The sequence below is a fragment of the Myotis lucifugus genome, unplaced genomic scaffold, assembly GCF_000147115.1.
Source record: "Myotis lucifugus unplaced genomic scaffold, Myoluc2.0 scaffold_30, whole genome shotgun sequence".
NCBI lineage: Eukaryota > Metazoa > Chordata > Mammalia > Chiroptera > Vespertilionidae > Myotis > Myotis lucifugus.
Window position 1 is genome coordinate 6175563 of NW_005871078.1, and position 10728 is coordinate 6186290.

Sequence of the window (10728 nt, forward strand, 5' to 3'; positions counted from 1 at the left end):
CATGCCAGGCAAATCCTGTTAGTTGAATATTTTTGTACCAAACTATTTTTATACAGATCTTCAAAGCAAGCCGATTATCCCTGAATCTCTATTCTTTTTTTTTAATTCAATGTAACTGTTTTATGTTAATTCTTCAGTTAGATGTTCAGTTAACGTCCTAACCACACAGTACAGTTAAAATAGACAGTAAACTTCAAACCAGGGTTCCTGGATGGATGACAACATAATCCTAGACTAAACTGCTGTCCATTCTGTTCTAATTTAATTCCATTACTCCTTTGGAAGCCCATGGAGAGCTACACGTCTTTCTGATGACATGTGACTAGGGATAATTTTATATTTTAGGTACTCTGTATGACTTAGGAGAAGAAACCTCTTATCTGAAGTATCATCTGATTTTAATAATTCTCTTCCATTAAAAAGTATATAATCCTAGCAAATAAAATCACTTTCCTACCCAAATTATGGTATTGATCCCCAAGTCCTGATTTATAGCCTGTCTGATCTTATCTGCATGGATTTCCTACACCACACCACTCACTTTACATGTTTACTAGTACATACACAGTTCCGCAGTAAACACACTTTACGTTGGTGATATTCTGTTTCGGCATTTCCTCCCATCATGGTCCACTCTTTTCTCTAAGTCTGGGGTGACTTTTATCTAATTTTGTTTTTATACCAATCTAGGATAATTCATTCAAAGCAGAAGCAAAATTAATGGATAAATATGGGATGTGTTCCTTCTTTATTTATGAACATTATTATTTTTACGGAACTTCTTTGGATTGCATGTGCTCAATGCCAAGTAGCTACCCTACATGCAGAGAGTTATGTATTTCCTGCAGGGAGATCACATTCACTTCATTAAGTAGTAATTCTGAGATTTCAAGTACTACAATTCTCACCTTGCCACCACCTAGATTTCTCTTTCCTACTCAAAACTCTTAAATGAACTCATTCTTAGCTTTCATAACAACTTCACTAAATAACATACACAAGGCCCTTAATATTATGTTGGTTTGCTCCTTCCCTTCCTGTCACAGTCCTTCTGTCTTACCGCCTCACCACAGAATCGCTCTTTACAAATGCTTTCTCTAGCAATACAGCATCTCCTTCATCTCTACCTATCATGACAATGTCCACCTAGAGGGTTCTGGTGGGAGGCTGCCATGTATTGTGAGCAAAATATGACAGCAACAATTTAATGGGAACAGAAGTTCAGTAAAGAAGATGGAAGGGTTCCAGAAATGGATGGTGGTGATGGTGGAAGAACAATGTGAATGTACGAAAGCCACAGAATTGTACTTTAGCCACTTACAAATGGCTAAAAGGGTAAATGTTATGTAAAGTATATTTTTTACTGCAATAAAAGAAATTATTGCAACTAGAATATTTTCTGCCATCAATTTATACTGCCCAACCAAGCTACCTCTACTGTGCATCTATTTGTCCATGCTTATGAATTTCCTGTCATAGACTCTCTACTGCCTGTACTGTTCCTTTGCATTCTTCTTTTTCTTCATTATCTACTCTGGATAACTGACCACTCGAGGGCTGAACTCCTCGGCCATGCAGAAGACCCTAAAATGTCTATTTCCAATAGCAACCTCTCTTTTCAACTTCATGTTCTCACTCCCACATGTCTGGAAGGTAGCTACCTCCTCCAGGGATGAAGGAAAGTTTGAACTCTATCTTGAAAGGTAAGTGAGATTTCACTAGGCAGCAAAAGGTGGGAAAGGATCTTACGTTGGGTCTGTGATGAGGAAATCTGTAGCAGATTTGACAACTTCATTCTGGCCTGCAGAAATGTCCCTCACTCGCCACTGAGACCCTCCCTGGCTGCTTGCTGCACTTAGAATGAAATCCAAACTCCATACAAGGCCTCAAGGCTCTGTCCAATCCTTACCTTTCCAGCCTCATCTCTTGCCATGGGCTTTCAAAATATGTTCCCAAACCATGTTCCCTCCATCAATCACCGGTTTTGAGAAGGAAGACAAGAGAAATGTTTTCTTTTCATAAAGCTCCACAGGAACTTAACTATTATTTTTTCCAACTTTGAAATAATCATGCAGCTTCCAGAAAAGGCTCCTCTGAGGCTTTAAGAAAATAAAACGTAGGCTTTGCCCTTGCCAGGTCAGATAAAGGGTGAGGCACATCCAGGCTGGCTGCTACTTGGGAGAAAAGAGAAAAGCTTTCATTTCTCTCTTTTTTTGGATCAGCTGCCTCATACAGATTTCTTTTAATAACTGTCTTCCTTTCCCTAAGACCCAATGCACAGTTTATGGGCGTAACAGCAGCTGCTTAGGCCTTTTGTATTGGCCCAAATATTCTGAAAGGACAAACTCAGAGTGTGGAAAGAAAAGATACCCTAAATATAACCAACACCATCCTGACTTTGCCCATCATCCACTCTACCTATTTCTTGCCTTTTGTCCCACTGATAACGACACACATAACCATGTAGTTTCCTTTTCGATGCAATCTCAAAAGTGTATTTCTGGAATAAAGGAAGTTCCAAAGGAAGAAAGAATCATAGTAGATCCAGATTTCAGTACACTTTCAGATAATTTATCTTAAGTTACTGCCTTTGTGGTCGGAAATAAGACCAAGGATAAAAAGGGAACTAATTTTTTTTTATTCTATTTTCATCATATGGGCCTTCACTGATAAATGGGTACTTGATAAATTATAAATTTATTTGCTTGAAAATTTCAAATGATTATTCCTAACAATCTATGTATTGTGAACTTTACCAATAATGATGGAACATAAACAGGTTTTCAATATTACACTAAGAATTATAAAATATCCATGCAGTCTTTTCAAACTTTAGTTTGTACATTAATCACTAGAACTCAAGATAAATAATTTTATATTAGTAAACGGCTCACTGTCTATAGAGTGTGGCAGATCTTTATCGTCTACACAGGGTAGCAAAGGCTAATGCATAGAGCATCTAGGTGGATAACTCAAATGAGTAAGGATACAGGTTTAAAACAACATGAATTAAGATTCAGCCCTAACTGGTTTGGCTCAGTGGATAGAGCGTCGGCCTGTGGACTCAAGGGTCCCAGGTTCGATTCCGGCCAAGGGCATGTACCTTGGTTGTGGGTACATCTCCAGTAGGGAGTGTGCAGGAGGCAGCTGATCGATGTTTCTCTCTCTCATCGATGTTTCTAACTCTCTATCCCTCTCCCTTCCTCTCTGTGAAAAATCAATAAAATAAATATTTTTTTAAAAAAGATTCACGCCCTGACCGGTTTGGCTCAGCGGGTAGAGCGTCGGCCTGCGGACTGAAGGGTCCCAGGTTCGATTCAGTCAGGGGCATGTACCTGGGTTGTGGGCACATCCCCGGTGGGGGGCGTGCAGGAGGCAGCTGAATCAATGTTTCTCTCTCATCGATGTTTCTGGCTCTCTATCCCTCTCCCTTCCACTCTGTAAAAAAATCAGTGAAATATATTAAAAAAAAAAAAGATTCACTTGTGGCAGACTGTTGAATGATTTTTTTAATTTAAATTTTAAAACTCAAACACATTGGGTGGGCCAAAGAAAACTATAAATTTGAGGGCCTCCTTCTAAAATTGTTTTACCTTGCTTATTTACAAAGAATTATTGAGCCCCTCCTTGGAACACAATATATTATACATGGCACACTGAGAGGCACTTGGGAATTTTTAAGAAAGTCCTGACCATCACTTTCCTATAATGTAATTTTCTTTCAGCCACGTTATTCTTTTCCATGCCTATGGCCTTTAAGGTCTTCACAAATGACTAATCTCAGATCCCCTGTGGATTTCCCTTGAACACTTATTTACAACTGTAATTAAATGTTCAATGTCCTTGTTTAGCATTTGTCTTCCCTACTATTCCCAAAGCTTTTGGAAAGCAAGGACCATGAATGTCTGGCTCATCAGTATGGGCCCCATGTACACAGTGTCAGGCACTTCATACAATCGCATTAAGTGGTCCCTTCCAAGGAGTCAGAGGAAGAGCTGACAGTAAAATGGTGATGGAGAAGTTTGGTCGGGACCCAATTACCGTTGTAGGTGCATAGGGGAGGGTCAGGGAAGGCTTTCTAGAACAGTATCTTCTAACTTTTGATGACATATCCCTCTCGGTATGCAATCTGGATGTTGCCCTCCCATGTATGTATGCACTTGTGTATAATTTAAACACAACAATTACTGCCCTACAATGACTATTGCAAAACACAAAAATAGAACTTAAAATAGGATGAGGTAAAGAAAAAATACTATTTTTTTGAGAAATATGGGATTCAGTCTACTTTGTTTTTTAAAATGTTGGTTAATATTTCATGATTCAGCTATTTGAAAGAGCAGATCTAAGTGAGTTTACTGCCATACTTGGTTTTAATGATTGCCCTACCTGAGAAAGCATCCTGGGTGCATTCACTAAATAATGACATACATTTCAAAAATCCCATCTACCAATCATGCACAAGTTTTCTTTGAAATCCCTCTAGTAAATTTCCATCTGCCTTGATGTCTTGGAAGTTTTTTGTTGTTGTGAAAAATCTGGTCTAGGGAACATCTGTAATACTTTCAACAATAAAGATAAATTAAGAAAATAATGGTCTACAGCCTACTACAACTATTTCAAAGATTTTTAAAACAAGGCTAAAAAGATGTGTATTTGTGTTTGAATGTGTGCACAGAAGTGAGGGTCTCAAAAATAAATGAAAATAAAAGATACATAATAATTTTGGTGATAAAATTACACAATATTAGAAACATTTCCAAACAATCATTTCAAAAATGCTCTGTCCAGCACGCACATTCCTCTGCTGACTGCATTTACTTCACTCATTCAAATCTCACCTTTACCTCAAAAGGACAGGTTGTGTTTATTTTTTCAAATATATCTGCTAGGTAAGAACCTGCTAAATATGTCCTGACAGACACTTGTCTTCACATGAGAGGTTAGTGCATGGGGAACATCCGTGTTTTTGTGTGTAAAAAAGATACAATCCTTTGTTCTGACAACTCATTTAAGGACTGTGCCATTATATAACCTACAAATCTCTGGGGTGGATGGGGCGGGGGGTACAAAAGATGTTTATGGTCTCTTATTTCCAAGCATTCTCAGAATTCCATCATCTAACATAATAAAATCTCAGTCTGTTTCCTCAGCTAAACCTAAAATGCCAGGGGCAGAAAGGACACAAGCTGCCATGGCGTCTCCCACCCTTCCTCTGGAATTCCTCACACGCACCTGCTACACTGACTACACTTGACACAGACACTGAATAAAGGTGGCAGGATAAGTCCATACGTATTAGAAATGATAAGGTGTTTTTTTAAAAAAACAAAACAAAAACTGCCCTGACCGGTTTGGCTCAGTGGATAGAGCATCGGCCTATGGACTGAAGGGTCCCAGGTTTGATTCCGGTCAAGGGCATGTACCTTGGTTGCGGGCACATCCTCAGTGGGGGGTGTGCAGGAGGCAGCTGATCGATGTTTCTCTCTCATCGATGTTTCTGGCTCTCTATCCCTCTCCCCTCCTCTCTGTAAAAAAATCAATAAAAAATATTTAAAAAAATAAAAATAAAAATAAAAAAAACAAAAACAAAAACAAAAAAACCCTACCAAAACTCCTTAGGGAAAATGTTCCAAGTCCTAGGATCAGCTTCCCACACTACAAGGGATTGTCTTTGGTTCATCTTCTGAGGTATATAACCTTTCCCGGGCCATTGCTCAGGAGAAGGCAACTTCTCAAAGATCATCTGTATTTATGTTCCCAGATAGTTTTTCACAGGGATCTTGCACATTTCATCTAATAATCCTTTGACCTTCAAGTTATTCCAGAAATGTATGTCAAAAAGCTGCCATAAATGCTACTGTAGCCATGTTAAAATGGTGATAAATGCATAAACCATAAATGCTACAAAACAAAAACACTAAAATAATTTGGAAAAAATACACAAAAAAATCCCTCCATAATTATTTTAAATTGAATTTATCTAAAACTTTAATCGTATCTCCAGATCATTCTAGATGATAGGAAGACTACCTAAACCGATGGTTGAATTCTAGGTTATCAATTATAATAATGAAAAATTAAGAAAATATCATAGAATTGAGGATGCCATTACATTTTCATCTAAAAGTAATTGTGAATAATATTGGTAAAGATATGTTTGAAAAAGAATGTCATCCCCATACTAAAAGATAGTTAAATCTGGCCGGTGTGGCTCAGTGGTTGAGCATTGACCTATGAACAAGGAGGTCAGGGTTCGATTCCCGGTCAAGGCACATGCCCAGGTTGCAGGCTTGGATACAGCCAATCAGTGATTCTCTCTCATCATTGATGTTTCTACCTCTCTCTTCCTTTCCCTTTCTCACTGAAATCAATAAAAACGTGTTTTTTTAAAAGATAGTTAAAATATCACTTTTAAGCCTTGGATTAGAATAAATGCTTTGAAATGATAAGATCTAATCCTGAAGAAATTGTCATCTCAAGCACCCCCGGTGGCAGGTAAATTAAAACAGTCACCAAGGAAGCAAATATATATATATGAATGCAATGTCATTTGGAACAGGGAAAAACTCAAAGCAATTTAACAGTGTAACAAAATTATTTTTTATATTATACTCTCTTCCCCAAGACAAGGTCAGTTTGAAGAACACAGAAGCCACGAAATATCTGCTAATTTAAATGAGTTAATAAAGCAGCTTTACTAAGCATTTACGCACTTTTTTGGGTACTCACTAAAATCATATGAGACCTGGAATTGCCCAATTTAAATTATGGTTATTTTCAGACCCATTACAGTATCATATAGTAATATTCCCTAAATATGTCATAGATATATGTTGATTAGATAAAATTATCATCTCAAACCAAAGTACTAGGTTTACCATTTCTTTCTTCATTTGAATAATGAATTAAAGCTTTGTTACATTTTTCTCTTATCATCTATACCAGTGATGGTGAACCTATGACACGGGTGTCAGAGGTGCCATGCGAACTCATTTTTTTGGTTGACTTTTCTTTGTTAAATGGCATTTAAAAATATAAAATAAATGTAAAAAATATAAGTCTTTGTTTTACTATGGTTGCAAATATCAAAAAATTTCTATATGTGACATGGCACCAGAGTTAAGTTAGGGTTTTTCAAAATGCTGACACGCCGAGCTCAAAAGGTTCGCCATCACTGATCTATACATATAAAAGCCTAAGCAACCAGATGACTGGATGACCGGATGACCGGCTGGTAGCTATGATGTGCACTGACCACCAGGGGGAAGAAGTTCAACGCAGGAGCTGCCCCCTGGTGATCAGTGTGCTCCACAGCGGGAGCGTTGCTCAGCTGACAAACAGGTGCCAGATGCTGGGCTGACAGCTGGTGAGTGCAACTGCGGCTGCGCAAGCCTCTCCCATGGACACTCCCCCTGTGCACTGGAGCAATGGCAGCAGAGCGGTGGCAGCAGGCGCAGTGGAGCCGGAATGAGCGGGAGCGGCAGGGCGCCCAGCCCAGGCTCAGGCTCCTCCCCGGCTGCCTGTGCTTTGTGTACTACTTTGTGCTGTGCGGGATTGAGGTGGACAGCGGGCTGGAGCCCAACGAGCTGGCAGGTAAGGCTGGGCTGCCGAGGTGCGGAAGTCCACTGATCCCCACAGGCCAGTCCGAGGGACCCCACCGGTGCATGAATCCGTGCACTGGGCCTCTACTTTATATATAAATCATCTAATACCCACTCTGGAGTTTGAAATGCGAGATTTCTATTCTAGTAAAATGAACTTTATTCTATGTTAAATGTAACAATTTGCTCTAAAAGATCACTTTATGGTTTATACATTCCGTAGTCTATGGTATGCCTCAATGCAAGCATACATGTTTAGAAGAGATATCCCTTGTCAGCTTCACTATCATTACTATGGACCTGCATAGTGTCTAAGAGACCAGGCATACTCAGTGCAAAGAGGAAATGCTGATGATACTTACCACAACTTTAAAAAGGGAAATTAGTTTCCCATCCTAGAACTTTTCAAAGGAGTTTTTTCCCCCTTACTATTGCTTTTTTTACCCTGATTTCCGAGAAGAGTTTCAGTGTTTTTTAATTAAATTTGTTGGGGTGACATTGGTTAATAGTCATACAGGTTTCAAGTGTAGATTTCTATGACACAAGATCTGTAATATTGCACTGTGTGCCAACCACCCAAAGTCATATAATCTTCCATCACGAGATACTAGCTCCTTTTCACCCCTCAACAAGAATTTAAGTATTGATTTTGACAATTTAGTTATTACGTCATATAATAATTTTGAATTAAGAGCCTGTTATTTATGAAAACACATTACTGGTTATAGACTAAGGTTGAGTTATTCAATAGGTTACCTCTATTATTGAAAATTCACTTGACTGCCCTTCTAAAAGAGTACAGTAGTCTCCCCTTATCCGTGGTTTTGATTTCCATGGTTTCAGTTACCCGTGCTCAACCATGGTCCAAAAATATTAAAGGAAAAATCCTAGAAGTAGGCAATTCTGACGTTTTAAATTCTGTGCTATTCTGAGTAGCGTGATAAATTTAGCCCCATCCTTCTTCCTCCTGCCCATCCCAAAGATTGTTGTCCTTATCTCTGTAGTTCTGACTGTAGAGATAACTGGGTAAGACTCATGATTTTCCTTTTGCCTTCCATTTGATGCTTTATCTAGCACCTCCTATTTACTGGGCTTTGTGCAAGGGCCTGGGAGCATAAAGGTGATCAACAAAATCCATGACCTCCAACAGCTCCCAATTTAGTCAGGGAGAGCTGGACAAGAACAGACCCAGAATCCTCAGAAATTGGAGGAGGAAGTGTTTGTTATTTTTGGTGGAGTAGGGCTCTTTCCCAAAGAGGAGACAGGGCAGCTAGATGAGGTAGTTACTGTGGTGTGGATAAGTTCCTTTATGTTACATTTTTTCTTTAGTCCTAGTTCAGTTCAACAATTTAAAAGTAAGCATGAGACCCTAGCCAGTTTGGCTCAATAGATAGAGAGGGTTGGTCCTTGGATTGAAGGCTCCCAGGTTCGATTCTGGTCAAAGGCACATATCTCCGTTGCAGGCCTGATCCCCAGCCCAGTCAGGGCATGTGTCGGAGGCAACCAATCGATGTATCTCTCTACCATTGATGTTTCTCTCTCTTTCTGTCTCTCCCCCTCCCTTCTACTCTACCTAAAAATGAAGAAAAAAATATGTCCTTGGGTGAGGCTTAACAACAACAACAAAAATGTAATGATGGGGTCAGTGCTGAGCCAAAAGCTGGGGATCTCAGATAAGCAAATAGTCCCTAGCCTCAGGAACTCAATCTAGTTGGAGAGAGAGATAAAATAGCAGCCAAATGCAAAATACGTTGGTGACTGATATAATCACAGAGTGCTCCAGGGGCTTAGAGAAGAGCAAAGGGGCTGTGAAAAAAAGCTTTACTGGAAGACAAGTGGTTGAGGAGTCTTGAAGGAACCCAATTAACACTGAAATTTTTTTTCTGCCATTAAAAAAAACTCCAGTGTCATACAGGCATTTCTTGCTTCGACATTCACAATGCTTCAGCATTTTATTACTGAAATATATATAACCAACAAACTAATTTCCTGCTTGAATAGATTTTAGACACTTTCTATAAATATAAATATTTGTTCTTCCAAGTTGTACTGTAAACTCAGAGGAACCGTTTTACTTCTGAAGTTCACTCCACAGCAAGGGCTCAGCCACCTGTTTATAGGCAACAATTTATTTTAAATGCTAGAAAGTACTAGAATTTGAAGTATGATGTAAAAAGAAAAAATAGGAGTTGTTTCTAAATCTCTGATTCTTTTTGCTGTCATATTTCCCTTTTTTTTTTTTTGTAAAATGGAATCTCCTACATGTTATCACACTAAGAATTTATATGGATTTATTTGGCATTTCTTTTTGAAATTGTAAAAAATATAAATTTCATGCACAAAGCTACACTAGTTAGACATGTGATAAAATATTTAATAGTATTCCCAAATCAAAAGTAGCCTGCTTTGCCCACAGCTAAGGATGCATCACCTAGCCAGCTACCCAAACTGAAAACTCTAGCGCGGTCCTTGATGCTTCCCACACCTCCACCCGACCCACACATCCTTTTTATCACCAATTCCTGACAATTCTTCTACAGACTTTTCAGTTCCTTATCTCTTCTACATCTTTGAGCCATTCGTTGTCTTAATTCAGTAACTCATCATCTCTCTCCTGGATCATCCGCTCCCTATCAAACGCCAGGGCTCCTACACCTTGCCACCCTAATCCTTCCTCTACAATGCTGTCAGTTATCTTTCCAAAGGTACTATGTTGCTTGCCAGGGTAAAGGTGTATAAGCATTCTCCCCTGCCCATAAAATATAATCCCACCACGGCATGGTTTAGAGTCCAGCGGTTCTCAACCTGTGGGTCGCGAACATTGAAAATACATCCTGCATTTCAGATATTTACATGACGATTCATAACAGTAGCAAAATTACAGTTATGAAGTAGCAACGAAAATCATTTTATGGTTGGGGGTCACCACAGCATGAGGAACTGTATTAAAGGGTCGCGGCAGAAGGAAGGTTGAGAACCACTGGTTTAGACAATCTAATATAATTTGGTGCCAGTGGTCAACTCCGACACCCAGTCCCAAATACACCAACCTTTTGTATTACAAACAGGTGTTGTTCTTTTTATAGTTTCAAGCCTTTGTGTATGTTGTCCCCTTGATAGGAAA